Below are 16,996 nucleotides of genomic sequence, written 5' to 3'. Positions count from 1 at the left end.
CACGTCCAGCGTGTGTGTATTTTGGGAGGCTCCGTGGGGCTGGAGCCCAGGCCCTGCCAGACTCGGAGGGGAACGACACAGACGTAGCCACCGAGTGAGACCGCGTTGGACCCGATCAGTGCCGTTGACGTGTGCACCAAGTACCGGGCATGTCCCGGGCACGGGGGAAATTGTCGCCTCACGAATGGGTGACGTGGGATCGATGCGAGGATGAAGTCATGCGACGGCGCTACATTAGGCAAAGGAGGGAGGGGCAGTGGGCCCGGGGAGCCAGGGCTGAGGCTGGGGGGACTTCGAGGGGGACGTGTGGAGCTATTCAAACACATTTCTGCAAAGATGTGAACACAAGAAACAGCGTGATCAGTGCAGAAAACAGACATAAAAACCAAACGCGGGGGGGTTTGGAGTGTGGGACGTGGGGCTGGCAGGGAGGTGGCAGGCACCGGCCAAGGTCAGGAGGGGCACGACAGCCTGGGGACTCGGGGACGCGTCTCACTCCCAGGAGGGCCGTGGGTGGAAAGGGTGGGCGAGGCGGTCACCGTGGTGACCTGGTGCCCGATGAGGGTCCTCAGAGCCTCTGCCGGATGCTCAAGGCCCTGCTGGCCCCGGGCACATCCCCACAGCAGTGGGAAGAGGCGCAGATAGACCCGTGGCCGAGGGACGGGCTGTCTGGAAGGTGACGCACCCCAAGTGCTTGTGGCAGGTGCCACGCGGTGGGGCTGGGACAGATACTGGACTTCGCACTTCAGCCCCCCCCCCCCACGAGCGAGGGTCGCACACCTGCTTTAGGGATGGAGGCAAAGGGTCTGTACGGAGGTCGGTGCCGCGCCTGGCGGGTACTTGGTCCTCGGGGGGACGTGGTGCCTGCGCTTCGATCCTCGTCGCAGGTTTATTCTCGCTCAGGAATCCAGCGACCCAGCAGGCCTGTCCCCCCGCGTGGTTCTGGACACTCGCTAGCGCACAGTTTGCCACTTGGATCAACACCTCCCAGACAGCTCCCGCCAGGAATGAAAGGCAGCGGCAGTGACTTTACGTCTCTTAGAAAATGATTTGCTCCGGTTGCTTGGGTGCCTCTCGTGCTGTCGTAGCGCTGACACGAGTCACCCGGGGCCCGGAGGACGCTGGCGTGCGCCGGGGCCCGGGGTGGAGGGACCTCGCTCCCATCCCAGCGTGCGACCCTGCTCGGTCCCCTCTTCCGTGTGCAGGGTCCCTTTCTTCATCCGTAAAGCGAGGGGCCCTGGCTGACTGCTGAGGCTCCACCAACTCCGAAACCCCGGGTGGCGGGTCACCTGCCTTTTGAAGCTCAATCCTTAACCACTGAGCTTTCTTACGTGCAATTCCTTGCACATGCCGGGGAGACTGAGTCAGGGGCCTCGGACGCTGGAGGACTGGCTGCCCACCAGCCAGGCTTCTTGGGGGACGGCCCTGGTCAGGAGACGGCCTATGCGTCCCGTCTGTTTGTCTAAACGAAGGATTCGCTGCAGTGAGGGCGCTTGTCCTTGCAGGGTCGGCCCACCATGTTCCAGGTCACGACGGCGGCCACCTGCCCCGCGAGGACTCCTGCTCCGCGCCGAGGTCACCTGGTCACCGGAACAGAGCACCCGGCCTCCCTTGGACTATCAGGGCCACCCAGGTCGCGAGGACGTGACATCAAAGCGGCCAACAGGGTGCTGCTCTTCAGTGATGCTGCTCAGAGTGCTCCGCGTCACCACGGCCGGGCTCCGGGCCTCATCCCTGTCCTGTCCACCTGCCTGCACACACTTCGCTGCCCGACGGCTCCCGACGGCCCCCCGGTTGCTCAGACCTGAGACGGGCGCAAGCCTTGGAGCAGGAGCGCAGAAACGCTCCTTAGAACAGAGGCTGCCGTTAGCGACAGGCCTCTGGGGACTTGGAGGGCAGGTGCCTGCTGAGGGGACACCTGCGCGCACGGGGTCTGCGCCCCAGGACCTGGCAGGTGGGGGTGGGCCTGACTTCCGAGGCGCGGGTGGCTGCCCTCGATACTGCCCACCTGCTCCTCTGGTTGCAGCGACTGTCCTCCTGCCCCATCCTCCAGAGCCCCGTGGGCAGGGGGGACCCAAAGGGGGAGGAGTGGAAGCATCGCTGGGAGGAGCGTGGGCAGAGCGGGAGGAGGCAGCTCGGGAGCAGGGGTGGGCCACATGGAGGGACTGGCACGTCCAGAGCCCTGCGTTCCTGGCTCCGCTTTGCAAACACCTGGATGGGCTCCCGCATGCTGGCGGGGCCTCAGTTTACCCGTCTGTGTGGTGAACGGGTTGCCAGTCCCTTTGCTGGGCTACTTTGAGAAGCATCGGAAATCCCTGAATGGGGTCCTGGCTGTCCCAGCGGAGTGTGGCTCCTAGCATCTCTCCGCTGCTTCTGCTTATGGTTTTGGAAACTGTTTCAATGAAACTCCCGGCCGTTGGCACCTGCCGGCCTCGGGCTCCTGGCGCCCGCTGCTAACCGCTCGCTGGTGCTCCGTCTTTCCTGTGTCCGCTAGTGTCTGCCGACCGTCTGACACGCTTGCCGCAGACACGTCCGTGGACCCCTTCCCCGCGGGCTCCAGTCCACGGGCGCCAGCTCCTGGAGCCTCCTGTGAACGTGACGGCGACGCAGCTTTCACCCGCGCGTCAGGCAGCAGCTGCTCCAGCGGCGGCTCAGGCCCGCAGGCGCCTCCTGGTCCGTGAGACCCGGGGTTCGGGGCAGGCCGGAGCGCGGCCTTGGGGGCAACCCTGCCACGTGAGCTTGGGGGCCGTGGATCCTGCGGACCCACATTCTGTGCGTCTCGCGTGTGCCGCCGAGGTAGCCACCCCCCCCGGGAGGAGGGAAGGCTGCCGCCCCCCTCACCTGGCGCGTGTTGCCAACGCAGGTGCCGTAAAAGTGAGCCAGTCACTGCCCCACAGGTGATTTCACAGTCACAGTCACAGCCGTCGGGGCTCACGGCGACCAGCACACGCCAGTCCTTCCAGCAAGACCAGGGCTACCTGGGAAGCGGGAAGCGGGGACACGGACGTGGCGGGAACGCCCGAGCTCAGCGGACGGTGTGGAGTCCACGTCGTCCTTCCAGCCAGCTGCGTGCTTCCCACGGTGGCCCGCGGGGCCTTGCGGACGGCCGGTGGTCAAGGACTGTTTGCTGAATGAACAAACCATAGTTGTCCCCTTTTGTTAAAAATGACAGCACTTACCCCATCCTGGCGTGACTACGGGTTTCCCCAGCTGGAGAAAGCAGCCTGCGTTTCCTTGTGCGGTTGTAGGGCCGTCGTATCCTGTCCGGTGGCTGCCGGGCATGGCTGGCTATTTAATTAAGGTTAAAGACGATTTAAAAAATCAACTCCTCAGTCGCGCTGGTCACATTTTAAGCGTCTGGTGACGTCCATCGGCACCATCGTTCAGCGGGCAGGTGTGTGCCACCGGCCGGGACTCGCAGGTGCGCAGCAGGCGTGTGCGGGGTGAGCCCCTGCTGGACGGACGCCGGTGCTGCGGGGACAGGAGCTCGGGGAGGTCGCTCGGGTCCCAGGACTCGGGCTTCAAGGCAGCTCGGTCTCCTCCTGCAGTCCCTCATGGGAGCCTGTTCTGTGAACCTGGAGCACAGGGACTGATCCGTCCCCAGGGATGGGCGGGTACCGGCGGGGAGCTCAGCCCCGGCCCTGCATGCCCGCAGGTGCCTCCCGGGCGTGGAGAGGACCCTAAAGGCCAGGTCCTCATTGGCGGGGTCTCGACAGGCTCCATGCCTCATGCATCCACGCCCACCCCCAACCCCTCATGGACGTGACACTTGAAGGTGATGACGACAAATGGGTTTTCTGCTTGTTTCACGCAGTTGGAACCTCAGAGCACCCGCGATACGGTTACTGTCGGGGACGGGAGCTCGCGTGGGGCCTGGCGGGAGCTTCTCGAAGCTGCAAATGCAGAACCGCGTCGAATCTCCCGCACGGCCCCCGTGTTCCCTGAGCGTCACTGTGCCGTCCGGATGCCCCGAAACTCCTCTTGGTTGTTGCAGCTTCCACGGTCCTGCCGGTGTTCACTGGACTTAAACAATCTTGAGTCGTTCCTCTCACATCTTTTTTATCATTTTAGAAATCCGGTAACTTGCTCTGAGAAAATGTCAGGTCTCTCACGCTTTCCAGGCTGCTTGCTGTTTTATTTTTAATGGTCTCTTACTTGAGGTTTTCGTTTATCTAATTTCTTTTTTTTTTTTAAGATTTTATTTATTTATTCATGAGAGATACAGAGAGAGGCAGAGACACAGGCAGAGGGAGAAGCAGGCTCCATGCAGGGAGCCCGACGCGGGACTCGATCCCGGGACCCTGGGGTCATGACCTCAGCTGAAGGCAGATGCTCAACTGCTGAGCCCCCCGGGCGCCCCTTATTTAACTAACTTTAATGTAAACAGAGGACGAGGCCTCAGTAACCGAAATCAGATTTGCTGGCGTGTTCCTACTCCGACGGGAGAAGGACTGGGCGACGCTCGCCAAGGGGGGGCGGCCAGCTGGGCTCCCGGACGCACGGGTGCTCTGGGCAGAACCCTCCTTGCACGGGTGATACTTATTCTGTGTCACCCAAAGAGCCTCCGCTGTGCCGGGCTTAAAAGAATGATTTTGGGGCCCTGGGTGGCTCAGGGGCTGAGCGTCTGCCTTTGGCCCAGGGCGTGACCCCTGGGTCCTGGGATCGAGTCCCGCGTCGGGCTCCCTGCGTGGAGCCTGCTTCTCCCTGTGCCTGTGTCTCTGCCTGTCTCTCTGCATCTCTCATGAACAAATAAATAAAATCTTTAAGAAAAAAAGAAAAAAGGTAGAATTTGGATGTGGTTCTGGACAAGGACAGCACGACTCACCGAGCACCCTGCTGCTGTGTCTGCCGTCGTCCCCGGCGTCAGTCCCACGCCCTCACGGCCGCTCTGTGGCGTAGAAGCGATGATCGTTCCCCTTCTAAGGACGGGGCCCCGAGTTCTCGCCAGTAGCCACACGACTGAGTCACGCTGAACAGAGCGCTTGAACCTCCCGTGTCCCCGTGTCTTGCCTTCCCGGTCCCTCTTCCTCATCGGGCCACTGTCAGGGCCCGTTAAGACGGGAACACGCCCGTTTCTCGGCGTCTATCCACGTAAGCGGAGATGAAATACTTCTGAATGAGTGGACCGGGTGGCCCCGCGCCCGCTGGCTGAGGACACGTTTCACGAGGTGCAGCACCCACAGTGCTTAGGCTCCCGGGACACGGGCGCAGAGCAGCCCGATGGGGGCAGGACGGGCGGACGGACGGGCTGCCGTGGGGAGGCCGGGCCACGCAGCCCCAGACAGGCTCCTCCATCGGGACCCCACTAGCGCCCCCGAGGGTCCCTGAAGGGGCCTCCGCTGGCCTCGCCTCGCTGCTCCACGCGCCCGTCCCCGAGGCCCCCGTCCCCCCGGGGACCCCGCGGGCCCTGCCCGGGAGCCAGGCCCACGTCTCGGCTCCAGCCCGCTGTCCCCCGGCCTCTCCTGTGCAGGCGGCGCCTCCACCAGCGGCTCAGGGGGGAGGGCACAGGGGGGGGCATGGGGACCCGCGTGTGTGAGGGCGTCCCCCGCACCCTGCCCGTCACGGAGGGCTGCCCGGAGGACCGCGCTGGCCGGTCCCTGTGCCACCTCCTTCCTCGTGTTCTCGTTCCTGGCGATGGGCCCCCAAGTCCATGATTCGTCAGGAGCCGGGTCCCTCTGGCTGCGGCCGGGTTTTCGCCTCCTGGCCGGGCGCCGGGGGGCTGCGCCCATCTGGAGCCGTGCAGGGAAACTCAGTATTTGCTTCTAGCGCAGTTTTCTGCTTACGTCGCTCTGGCCCCGGACGTGTCGGGCTTGGGACGCTGCGTTCCTGGAGCTGCGCCTTGTCAGGTCGTCCCTTTGCTGTTTCCCCCCAGAGCTTTGTCCCCTTACTGTGAGGCTCCTTTGACGTTACCTTCAAGCCTTCTCTGGAGTTTTTATTTCTTGCTATTTTCCGTTTTTCTGAATTCCTTTGAAGTCCTCACTGTTTTCTAAGTAACCGTCCTCCTATTTCATTGAGACTGTTACATTTCGGGGGAGGATTTCCTTCTTTTTACATAGTCCTGCTTTCTCCACGCTGTTCTCTGCAGCTGTTCGGAGGCCCTTCCCCGCGCCCCATCTCTGAGCACCCCCCCACCCCACCACGCACACAGGGCCGGGCCGCAGGGACCATGGGCCTCAGGCACGGCCTGATCCAGCTGCTCCACTCCGCCAGCTCGTCCAGCAGTAAGCGCTGGTATCCCCCTGGAATCTGGGGTCTGGGCATTCAGGGCCCGGATGCCCACCCAGCCCTCCCGTCTGCCCACCACCTCCAGGGCCCAGCGAGAACCCTGAGCTTCATTCTCTCCAGAGAACAAGTCACCCTGGGGGACAGAGGTTGGCTCATCGGGCCCGGGGTCCACCCCGACGCACACGTGGAGCCACTTTCCTGGCTGTCAGATCCACCGTCGGAGGCACCGGGTGCCACCAATTCTCGAGCTCCTGGGGCTCTAGAGCTCAGGTCTCTCCGGGGCCGCCCACGATGCGACTTGGTTGGGGCGCACGGTACTCGATGCTCAACTCCGCTGCGTCCAAAATTCCCCTGCTGTCCCTCCTCCCCCTTTATCCTTCCCCGTGTCCCTTTGCCTTTGGGAGCCAGACCCTCGGCCACCACTTTGGGGAGTTCCTCAAGGCAGCACGAGCTGCTAAGTGGGTTCAGCTCCTCCTGGAGCGTGGACCTGGTCTACGTCATCTCAAGGAATTTGAAAAATGTGGCTCCATCCTGCGCGTAGGATCTCAGAGCCCGGGCATCCCCCGCAGCCGGCTCCGACCCCCTCCTAGCCCCTCGCCCTCCCACGCCCTCCTCTCCGCCGACCCGCGGCAGGTTCCGTCACAAGTTCCACCTTCTCTAGAACGTCACTCCCGACCGGCCCAGAACCAGGATCCTCTCCCCGTGAGAACTCCGCACCGTTACGCAGCCCAACGCGGTGAACCCCCTCACCGTGTTCCTGACTTCCGCTCACGCGTTTCTCTTCTCATCTCGATTTGACTTGAGGATTCTCATCTCAATTCCTTGGCTTAGGGACTGCGCCTCCGAGCCGATGGTCCGAAGCCCTCCCCGCGCGGGGCGGCGGACTGGGCCGTCGATACCTCCGTGCTCGCGATCCGTATCCGTGACACACCTGGCGCGCGCCCTCCGGTCTTTAGGCTCGGTCCTACCAGCGCCTTCAACGGATCGTGTGCTGTCTCCTCTCCCCGCGCACAACAACACTTACCATCCTTGCCAGGATGTTGAGAACGTCAGGATAAAATTATCCCGGGAACCAAGCTACCTCTTGGCCGTAAGATCGAAAAATGAAACCGCTATATAAAAAACACAGAGACTCCTTCTATTTTAGTGAGAAGTCTGAAGTGGTTAAGAAGGTTCCCCGAGGAGGCCGGTCCATCACGAGCCCGTGTCCCGCGTGCCAGGAGACGCCGGTGACTATGACAACCCCCTCGGAGCAGCGACGGCTGGGGGAGGTAGGAGCCTTAGGAATCACTGAATCTGTCTTTGCACCCAAAAAACGAAGACACTGGTGGCAGAGAGATTCAGCGGCGTGCGCGGGCTCGGCACATCGGTCAGCATCAGGCCAGACGTCCTGTCTGCTAAGCAAGCGCCTCTTGCGTCAGGCACAGGGCAGGTGGAGGCGAACGGCAGCCAGAGAGCCCCTGTGCCGGGAGCCCGTCCACGCCCTGCCACCCTGCATGCCCGCCCGGCCGCCGCGCCTCCGTCCACCTTAGCCAGAGGACCGGGCGCCGCCAGGGAGCCGCGGAGGCCAACGCCACCGCTGGCCACGCGCTGACGACCTTGTCTTTCTGAACATTTCCGCGCTGGCACCAGCGCTCTCGGTCTGCGGGGCACTGGGTCACGTTTCGCACCAGCGACAGCGACCACCTGGGCTGGGCTCAGTCCAGACGGAGAAATGTGGTGCCCGAGGCAGCGACCGTGACGCCACGGCCGGCCAGTGGCACCCAGCGGGTACCACCACAGGTACTCGGTGCCGTGCTCGCACTCAGCGCCCCGGCCCTGCTTCCCGCCGGAGCGACGCCGGCACAGCCTCTTCGACGTGTGGTGACCAGGACGGGCAGCCGGGGCAGAGAAGCGGGACACGTGTTTGTGCCGGGGGCGGACATACACGAAAATACGAAAACCACAAAGCTCCTGGCTCTGGGAAACGAACAAGGTAGTGGAAGGGGAGGTGACGGGGTGATAGGCCCCGGGGGCAGGGGCGCATAAGTCGAACTGCAATTAAAAAAATAAAAAAATAAATAAAAATAAAAATATGTGAAAAAAATAAAACTGGAAAAAAAAGAAAAACCCCAAACACGAAGCTACAGATTTCCCACTCTTCCTCAAATACGTGCTGGGTTATTCTCCGGCAGGTGCTCGAGGACGCGGTACCTCGTCTGTGGACGGCTGCTGGGAAATGACTCGATGGCGCCGTATTTAAAATTCCGGTGCTGAAAGGATGGAGATGTTTGTCGGTTTGGGGTGGGGATGGAGCTGACGCGCGAGCACACCCGAAGCTCGTACGGATGATGGATACGCCACGTCGTACGGACACGCGCACACGCACACACTCACTCCAGGCAAAATACGCCTCGGGTGGAAATCGTGAAGCTTCTTAAATATGCATTTTCTAATAAGCTGCTGCAAGTGAAATATATAAGCTCCCGCTCCGCGTGGATTTTCAAAGCTGCTCCACGGCTTAATGGGCGTCAGGCTACAAATAATGAGCCTTAAAATCTGGTCATTATGAAGAGGATTAAAGATGTTTTCTTCGTCACGAAGCCCTGACCGTAATCTCTGTGGCGATGGTGAGCTACACGCCGTGGTGCCTGCGTTATTCTGTGGAACCGTGACCTCAGGACTGAATCCGTCTGCCTCTGGGGCTTCCCTCCCTTCGTGGTGCCCACCGCCCTGCTCGCGCTTCCCTGCACACGCAGCCGTGGCCAGGGTGTGCGTCCCGGCCTCGGGGCTCGGGCCTTGGGCGTCCCCGGCACGGCCTGCTCCTGTCCCTACGCCCAGACGACGAGACGTGTCAGGCTCAACGGGGGCCTGGCCTTCGCGCAGTCTGGTGGAAAGCCGCGGAGGTCGCCCTGTTTGTTTAGGACGAGGTAGAGTGGGATCTCGCAGGGAAGGGGCTTTGGGGACAAATTGGGAGATCCTCTGTGCTCCTCCTAGCAGGATCTCTCCTGGATCTGGTGAGGCGCATCTCGGCCCCCCCCTCCCCGGTCTCCAGCAGGACCCTCGGGGACATGCGTGTGCCCACTGTGGCCGTGGTGGTGGCTGTGGCCTCGTAGAATTCCCAGTCAGAAGGGACGTGGCACATGTGGCGGGGGGAGGGGGGCAGGCGGCTGGGTGTGAGGTCCCGGGGTGGGCGTGCGTGTGCAGGTGTGACCAGCCCCGTCCCTCACCAGCCTCCTGGACGCAGGTCCTCACTGCTCCCCGCGCTGCTCGGCAGCTGCTCCAGGACTGTCGCCCAGGACGCACCTGGCACGGGGGAGGCCCTCGGTGCACTTCATCTACTTCGGTTTGTCTTAATGAGCGCGTGGCCATTTTGCAGCTGGAGACGGGATGTTGGTGCAAAGGCTCTGACCCTCCCCACGGGTCCCCCACGGGTCCCCCACGCAGCGGCAACGCGGCGCCGAGGCTTCTTGGTGGCCGCCAGCACTCCGCCCGGGGAAAGGGGACAGGCTTCCGGACCCGTCTTCAACCAGCCAGCACACCCGCTGAGTCCACCGCGCTAGGCTAACACCGGAGATGTAGAGCTTCTGTCTTTTTTAACGAAATGCAGTGGCGCTTCTTTCCCACCGCGCGGAAAACCTGCAGGGAGCCCCGGGGAAGAGGAGCCACGGCGCACGGAACGACGTGGGCACGGCCACGGGACTCGCCCCGTCATGGGGGCTGCCACCAGGCACCCGCATCTGTCTCCGGATCTGTACACGGGAATGTGTCCCTGTCGACTTTCCCCCAAACTCCCCCCTGCCCCCAACCACGGGAGCAGAAAAAGGCCAATTGCACCAACGCCAAGGGTCTCAGACATGCGCTCGGGAGTGACCGCGGCTGTGCGACGGGGAGCTCGGGGAGCTCGGGGAGCCTCTTGACGTGCCGTAGGCCCGTGTGGGGGGCGCTCCAGAACTCAGGGTCTCGGGGGTCTGGTCCGCAGAAGGACGGCGCGAATCAGACCCTCGGCGCCCTCAGAGGTGTCGTCTGCCATACGGACGGACCACAGGCCCGTGTCTCGTGCCCCTGGCAGCACCGAGGGGCGGCTTTGGGGACTTCCTGTCCCTGGGGAGACGTCCACGGGGTGGGGGTGGGCGGGGGAGGCTCGGCAGACCTGCCCCCTGCTCAGGCCCCCTTGTGCTGGGATCCTACTGTGTTTCCTGGAACGGATCCCAGTGCAACGGGGCTCCTCGCGGGTTCTACTGAAGTAACAGCCTCAGAAATTGAAAAAGAAATGGGGAAGGGCCAGGGTGCCTAGCACGGGCCTGCGTGCAGAAGGCTAACTCCTCGGCGTTTGGGAGACGGCAGGTCAGGAGAGTCATTTCATCTCGTTGCCAGGAAAACCAACAACCAGACCCCAAACAAGGAGGCTGGATCCCATCGGCCGCTTGGAGCAGCTGCTTCAACACCCTGTGCACGTGGGCTTCCTGGGGCCACACACAGACGACATGGCCGGGACCAGCCGCAGCCCACGTCCCGCCCCCACCCGGGTCAGGCCAGGCCATGTGGAGGCTGGCTCTGGACGGAGAGGACGGGGCCGGTGCCCACGGTCCTGGCTGCCCGGCGCATGGTCTGGAGCAGGGCGGTCACCGTGCAGACGGGCACCCAGACGCCCCGAGGACGGGCCCCCTGCGCTCCGGCTCAGACCCCAGGACCACGTGCAGACGGGCTCCCGGAGTGATTCTGTTTCTCCTGAGACGACCCTGCTACAAAAATGACTTCTCACTGCAGGGCCGAGAACAACGAGGGCTTTACTGTTCCTTGTCATCCGGTGGCAACAACGTGATAAGGAAACTCAAGCCGCCAACAGATAAGCAGGTGCGCCGTGTGCCGTGCGGGCTGGGCAGGGTGACCCGGGGCCAGGGGCCGGGGCAGCCAGCAGGGAGGGCGGACAGAGGGCCCCAAGCGGAGGCTGTGACCTCCCGTATCTAACCGTAGGTCAGAGCTGCTGAGCTTGCAGGGGCAGCCGGGCCAGTGACGGGCTGCGGGGCACCAGGTCTGCTCCCGCGGCCGAGGGGCTGCACAGGCCCGAGGCCGCCGTGGCATCTCCGCTTCTGCTCACGCAGGAGGGACGCTCGTAAGCATCTCGCCGTCCTGGGCCGCATCCGGGTTCCATATGCACCGCAGAGCGGAAGAGCTAGGAGGCCGTCGGGTGACGTCGAACCCGAGGCACAGACCGCAGCAGAAGGACACAGGGTGAGGGGGCCGAGGGCCGGCGCTCGGATTCCCTCCCTGGGGCCTGAGCAAGGCCTGCGACCTCCCTGAGCCCCCACGACCGCGGTCACGGGAGCGCCAGAGGACCTTCTAGGGTGGAGGAGGGCGACACGGAGGGTGACACGGCTGCAGGCGCGTCCAGAGTCACCCGGTTCCACGGGCAGTTTGAGATGCCGGGTGAGGCGCAGACTCACGCCCTGGCCTGGCGCCTCGTCCACATCCCGAGCTGCTCCTGGGCCGCGCGTCTGAGAGCTGCTGGGTGCGGCCTCACCCTCACCGGCTGCCCCCCTGCACCCGGGCCCGGCCCCAGGGGCTGCTGCCATCCCGACGGCGAGCTTGCTGTCCTGTCCGTCCCAGCTCCCTGCCCACCTGCCCCACTGGCCCCCTTGCAGGCGACCCCCACCCGCGCGGCCCTCTCCGCAGCCCCTGCTTCTCCTGTGGTCCGAGTCTGCACTCGGGCGCTGGAAGGACCCGGCATCCCGGCGGGACCAGTCGGTCACCACGGGCACGTCAGCGCTTAGCACACGGCCGCCTGCTTGCAGGGGCTCCACAGCCCTCGGCGGGCTGAGGAATGCGCCAGAGGCTTCCCAGGTGCCAGGCCTGTCCTGCGTCCCACCCGAGGCCCTGCATCCCTCCATGGCTAGCAGGAGGCTCCCCTTGCGAGGACACAGCCCAGGGCCGTGGCCTCGTTCCTCCTCTGCCCTCCCTCCATCAGCCTCGCTCCTCGACGGCACTCGGGACGCCGTGTCACACGTGTTTCTGCAGAGAGGCTGCTGGTCCCTTGGGGTTCCTGACACACGGTGCCGAGCCAATAAGTACCAGGACGGCAGCCCAGGAGCCTCCTCCAGGGAGAAGGGCAGCCTCTCACTGTGGATGGGAAACTGAGGCAGAACCCCGTCTGTTCACGGAGTGTTCTGTTTCCCAATCATTTCCCCATTCTCAGCCCTTCCGCTTGGTAGGCAGCCTCGCCGTCGGCGGGTGTTTCGTGAGGGCCCCCGTGAGCCAGCGCCGTGAGGGGTGGCACAGGAGGCGGACAGGGCGAGGCTGCGTCCACTTTGGGGCGCGGAGGGCAGGCCTCGTGGGAAGGAGATTGTGTGCACGGGCAGGAGCTGCAGGAGCGGACGGGAGCCCGTGAGCAAGTGCCTCCGGAGGACGGTGCACGCGAAACGCCGTGTGTCCCAGGCAGAGACGGCCCCGCTCTTCCGAGGGACGGTGACCTCAGCCGCGGGTGAGGCAGCGTGGCGCAGCCGGGAGTCTGCTGTCCATCCGCGTCTCACGCCTCCTGGAGGTGCAACGAAGTGTTCCGGGCCCTTCCGGTAGTTGGAGCCAACGCTGGGACCGGAAAACAAACAAAAAACCCAAAACATTTCTCCCAACTTGCATTTTCCAAAATGTCAGATCTGGAAACCTGTGTCCAAGGCGTCATTAGAGTAAGGTCCACGTGCGCTGACAAGTGACGTGCCGGGTTTCGGAGGACGTGGCCACCCGGGGCCTCGTCGGGCGCACAGCAGAGGCCGCGGGCACAGCCAGGCCGTGGGCATCGGGTCCCCGTGGGCACCCACGCTCCGCCTCCAGCCCTGCGCTCCTGCACGTCGCCGGGTGCGAGCATCTCTGCGGACCCACCTCACCTCGCAGCACAGGTAGCTCAGGATGGACGTCTTCTCGCCCCCAGCACCCGTCCGCAGGCAGCGGTGCGCCCGGTTAGCTGCGCACCTCCTGGGCGGGCCGGGGGGCCGCGCGCTCATCCACCTGCCTCTCGACGGCGCCCACAAGCCCTGTGACTGTGGAAATGAGTAACTGGGGGGGTCTCCTCGCGGCCTGCAGATCCGCCCTCCTTCTGCTCGCTCCTGCGGGGCCCCCGCTCCCGGGGTGGCGTTCACTGCCTCGGTCTTGCCCGGGCATCTCGGGCCGTCGCCAAGGGCAGCTGCTCCAGCAGGGCTTGCAGAACCGCCACCTGCCGTCTGCCCCCGTCGCTGCCGGGCTGGGTTCTCCGGGCCACGGGAGGCGTCCCATGAGCCTGCAAAGGCCCTGAGGCAGAGGGCGGCCGGGCGGGCGGGGCGTGGAGCCTAAGCCTATTGCCCCCCCGGAATTCTGATCATTTTAAAACCTAGGTAAGCTACAAAGATGTTCTCGAAACACTCTCCATTATTTCTTGTTTTCAGGGGAAAAAAAAAAAGATATGATTTTTATAATTTAAGAAACGGAATTAACTAGCTCTATTCTGTTTTGTGTTTTTAAGCGATATAAAGATTTAAAAAAACAGCCGGTGTTAAGGAATCTGCGCTGATGATAAGTCTCAGGGCGTCAGGGATGGGGACTGAGCCGCGGGGTCCCCGGGGTCCTGGGGCCACAGCCTGCGAGGCCCACTCAGCCCTCACTCCCCGGGAGCAGGTGCCGCGCCGCGTGAAAGGCTCAGTGAGGCTGGGCGCAGGTGCCCGAGCAGGTCCCTGTGCTCAGGGGTCCGAGGCCGTGGAGGCGGCCGGGCTGGGGCATGCAGGGTCGCCCTCAGACGGCCGTCGTGTGCAGAACGCTGCCCGCTTACGGCCTTCCCAGTAACCACGATGGGAACGACATGGGGGCTCATGTGCCGTGGCTTCCGGGAGAATGAAGTAACCGGCCTGCTGGGCCCGGGATCCCTGTCTATGCAGACTCAGGGGGCGTCTCTGGGAGCTTTGTCTATGCAGATGTGGGGGGTGTTCCTGGGAGTTCTGTCTATGCAGACATGGGAAGTGTCCCCTGGAGCCCTGTCTATGCAGACACAGGGGGCATCCCAAGGAGCCCTGTCTATGCAGACACAGGGGGGCATCCTCAGGAGCCCTGTCTATGCAGATGCGGGGGGCGTCCCAGGGAGCCCTGTCTGTGCAGACGTGAGGGGGGGCGCGTCCCAAAGCTGGTAGCGAGCGGCAGGAGGGAGGAGCAGCCCCAGGATCCGCCTCACATGCAGACGACCAGCTCTTAGGATTTTGACGGGTTAGGTTTGACCAGAATTTACCCGAATGTGGGGAGTAACAGGGTCGCTGTGAACGGGGTTGCCCAGCAGCTCTGAGGGCTCCACGGGTAGATCGCTGGCAGGACGACTCGTGGAGACGCGGGCAGCGGGCGGCCCGGGCCCACGCCCTGCCCGTCCCCTCCCCGTAGGAAGACGCTGGGAGGACGACCCAGGAGGCTTGCCTGGCCGTCTTGTGCCATCCAGCCGCTGACAGAGGACTCTGTTCTCCTGAAGTTAAGTCAGGAAGGAGCGCGACAGGTCAAGGTGCAAGGGGCGCGCACCTGGGCGTCCTCACTGGTTCAAAATTAAAGCGAAGCAGCACCGATGCAGGCCTGGAGCTCCCGGCCGCTGGGGGGAACACCGGGGTGAGCGGGGCGCCGTGCTGTTTCCCGGGGGGCGGACAAGGACGTGGAGGCCGGGCTGTGGGGAACCCAGGCTGCCGGCAGGTGTGCCCGGGGACCTGCGACGAGGTGGAGGGAGCGCAAGGTGACTTTGCACTCTCCCGTGTGCTCTGTCCCTGCACAGACACCCTTGTGCTTGCGGCCCTGCCGCCTGGCCGCTTGGCTCCTCGCCCGCTCCCCATGCTTGCAATCCAAGGCTGGGCAGGTGGCGGGCTGCGGCGGGGGGCGCGGGGGGGAGGGCAGCTCGTCCAAATGCTGAGGAAGACCATTGTCTGGGGAGAGCAAGGCGAGGCCTGCATTGCTAACCGTGCCATCTTCCAGAATTTTATGGAATAGGCATTGTTGAAAATTTAAATTTTATTTTATTTTTTTTAAAGATTTTATCTGTTCACGAGAGACACAGAGAGAGGCACAGGCACAGGCAGAGGGAGAAGCAGGCTCCATGCAGGGAGCCCGACGTGGGACTCGATCCTGGGACCCTGGGTCATGCCCTGGGCGGAAGGCAGGCACTAAACCGCTGAGCCACCCGGGCGTCCCGAAAATTTAAATTTTAAGTGAAAATGCAGAGCATTGATCCTTTTACAGATGATAAAATTCTTTCTCCAACAAGAAGGAAGCATTTTAGAAACAATCACATCCCCTAGTGTCCGCGAGGGGGTGACAAGGGCGTCCTTCTGTTTGGTGGGAGCGTCCGCAGATTCCTGTTGCTGGAAAGAAACTTAAGGTCCCCCTTTTCCTGGCCGTCAACTCCATGTGTCTCGTGATGACAACGCACAGCAGAGAAGGAACCGGAGTCGTAAGAAGCCACGTGCAAAGACACTTATCACACATTATTTATAACACAGAAAAGTCTCAAAAAACTAATTCCCAGCATTTGGAGTAGAGCTGCATCCGTTACGAGACGACCACCGGCCAGAAGGCAGCCGCGAACATCAAAATAAAAATCTTTAATGACCTCGTTCGAAAAGGCTCATGTAACGATGCTAAGTAAAAATAAAAAAAGGAAATACAAATGTAAACCCTGAGACTGATTTGGAAAAATAACCAAAGTGCATGAAAATCAAGGAGATAACCCAGCAGGCGGGGTTGCCGACGTCCTGGGCAAGCGCGCCCCGGAGCCCCTGGCGCAGTCAGGGGGCCGCCCCGCGTGCCCCGGGCCCGTGTGTCACCGTTTCCTTCTTCGTCCCAGTGTAAGAAAATGAGCTTTTCCACCGTCCCTGTAAGTCGGGGTTTTCCGGGCCCCCTGGTGGGTTCAAGCCCGGGAGGGTCGGTCCAGAGCCTTTGATAAGCGAACCCCTCTTATCTTTCAAAGATTGCTGAGCCCCCCACTCCCACCCCGTGTGGGCTGTCCTGGCCCTCGGCTGCCACGTGCCTGTGTTGCCCGTCCCCGACCCCGTGGAGGGACCTGGGCAGCGCCACCCGCCACCTGCCACAGATCCTGGGCCGGCGGATGCTGGGGGACGCCCACCCCATCCTCCTCCCCTCTGCCTGCACTGCACCCCCTTCTTTTCATTTATTAGAAGTCAGTCTGGGTTAATTTAACAAGTGTCCCCGTCCCCGTCCCCGACGCAAACCACGCTCGCTTCGGGGAACGTTCACTTAAGTGGCTCAGAGCGCGGGCAGCCCTCGAAGAACCGGGGGGGGCTTTCTGTGCGGCCGAGGAGGGGCTGGAGCCCCGGGGTGGGGGCTCTGTCCCTGTGTGGAGGGCAGCCCGGGGTGAGGACTCTGTCCGGGTGTGGATAGCAGCCCGGGGAGACCGGCCTTGGAGGCAGAGGCCCCAGGGGCCCAGGATTTGGAACCGTGAGGTGCTTCACATGGTCCTGCTGGTCATGTCGGGTCACCTTTAGGGAGGACGAGGCCCATAGAGCAGCTCCCAGAGGCAAGGAGAAGCCGTGACAGCAGCGCCCCTGACAACTGCTGGCCGTTGTGACCTCACGGCAGCTGCCTGACCACCACCCTGTGTCCCATCGTGGTCACGTGAACTCGAGTGAGCCACGTCTGCACCCACCCTGGCGGTCAGTCCCCTCCCAGTGCCCCCCCTGCATCTGCACCCGCCCCTCGGCCCCCTCCCTGTGCCCCCCCGCCTGCATCTGCACCCACCCCTCATCTGTTCCTTGTGACCCCCTGCATCTGCACCCTCCCCTTGGCC

At 63.1% G+C, this 16,996-nt stretch overlaps 1 protein-coding gene across 50 annotated transcripts in view; it reads right to left on the bottom strand.

Moving 5' to 3' along the window:
- MYT1L (myelin transcription factor 1 like) overlaps positions 1-16,996 on the bottom strand; it is a 409,061-nt gene that overhangs the window by 108,451 nt on the left and 283,614 nt on the right. The window lies entirely within an intron of this gene.

This window comes from Vulpes vulpes, chromosome 8, assembly GCF_048418805.1.
Source record: "Vulpes vulpes isolate BD-2025 chromosome 8, VulVul3, whole genome shotgun sequence".
NCBI lineage: Eukaryota > Metazoa > Chordata > Mammalia > Carnivora > Canidae > Vulpes > Vulpes vulpes.
This window is presented reverse-complemented; position numbering and strand designations above follow the sequence as displayed.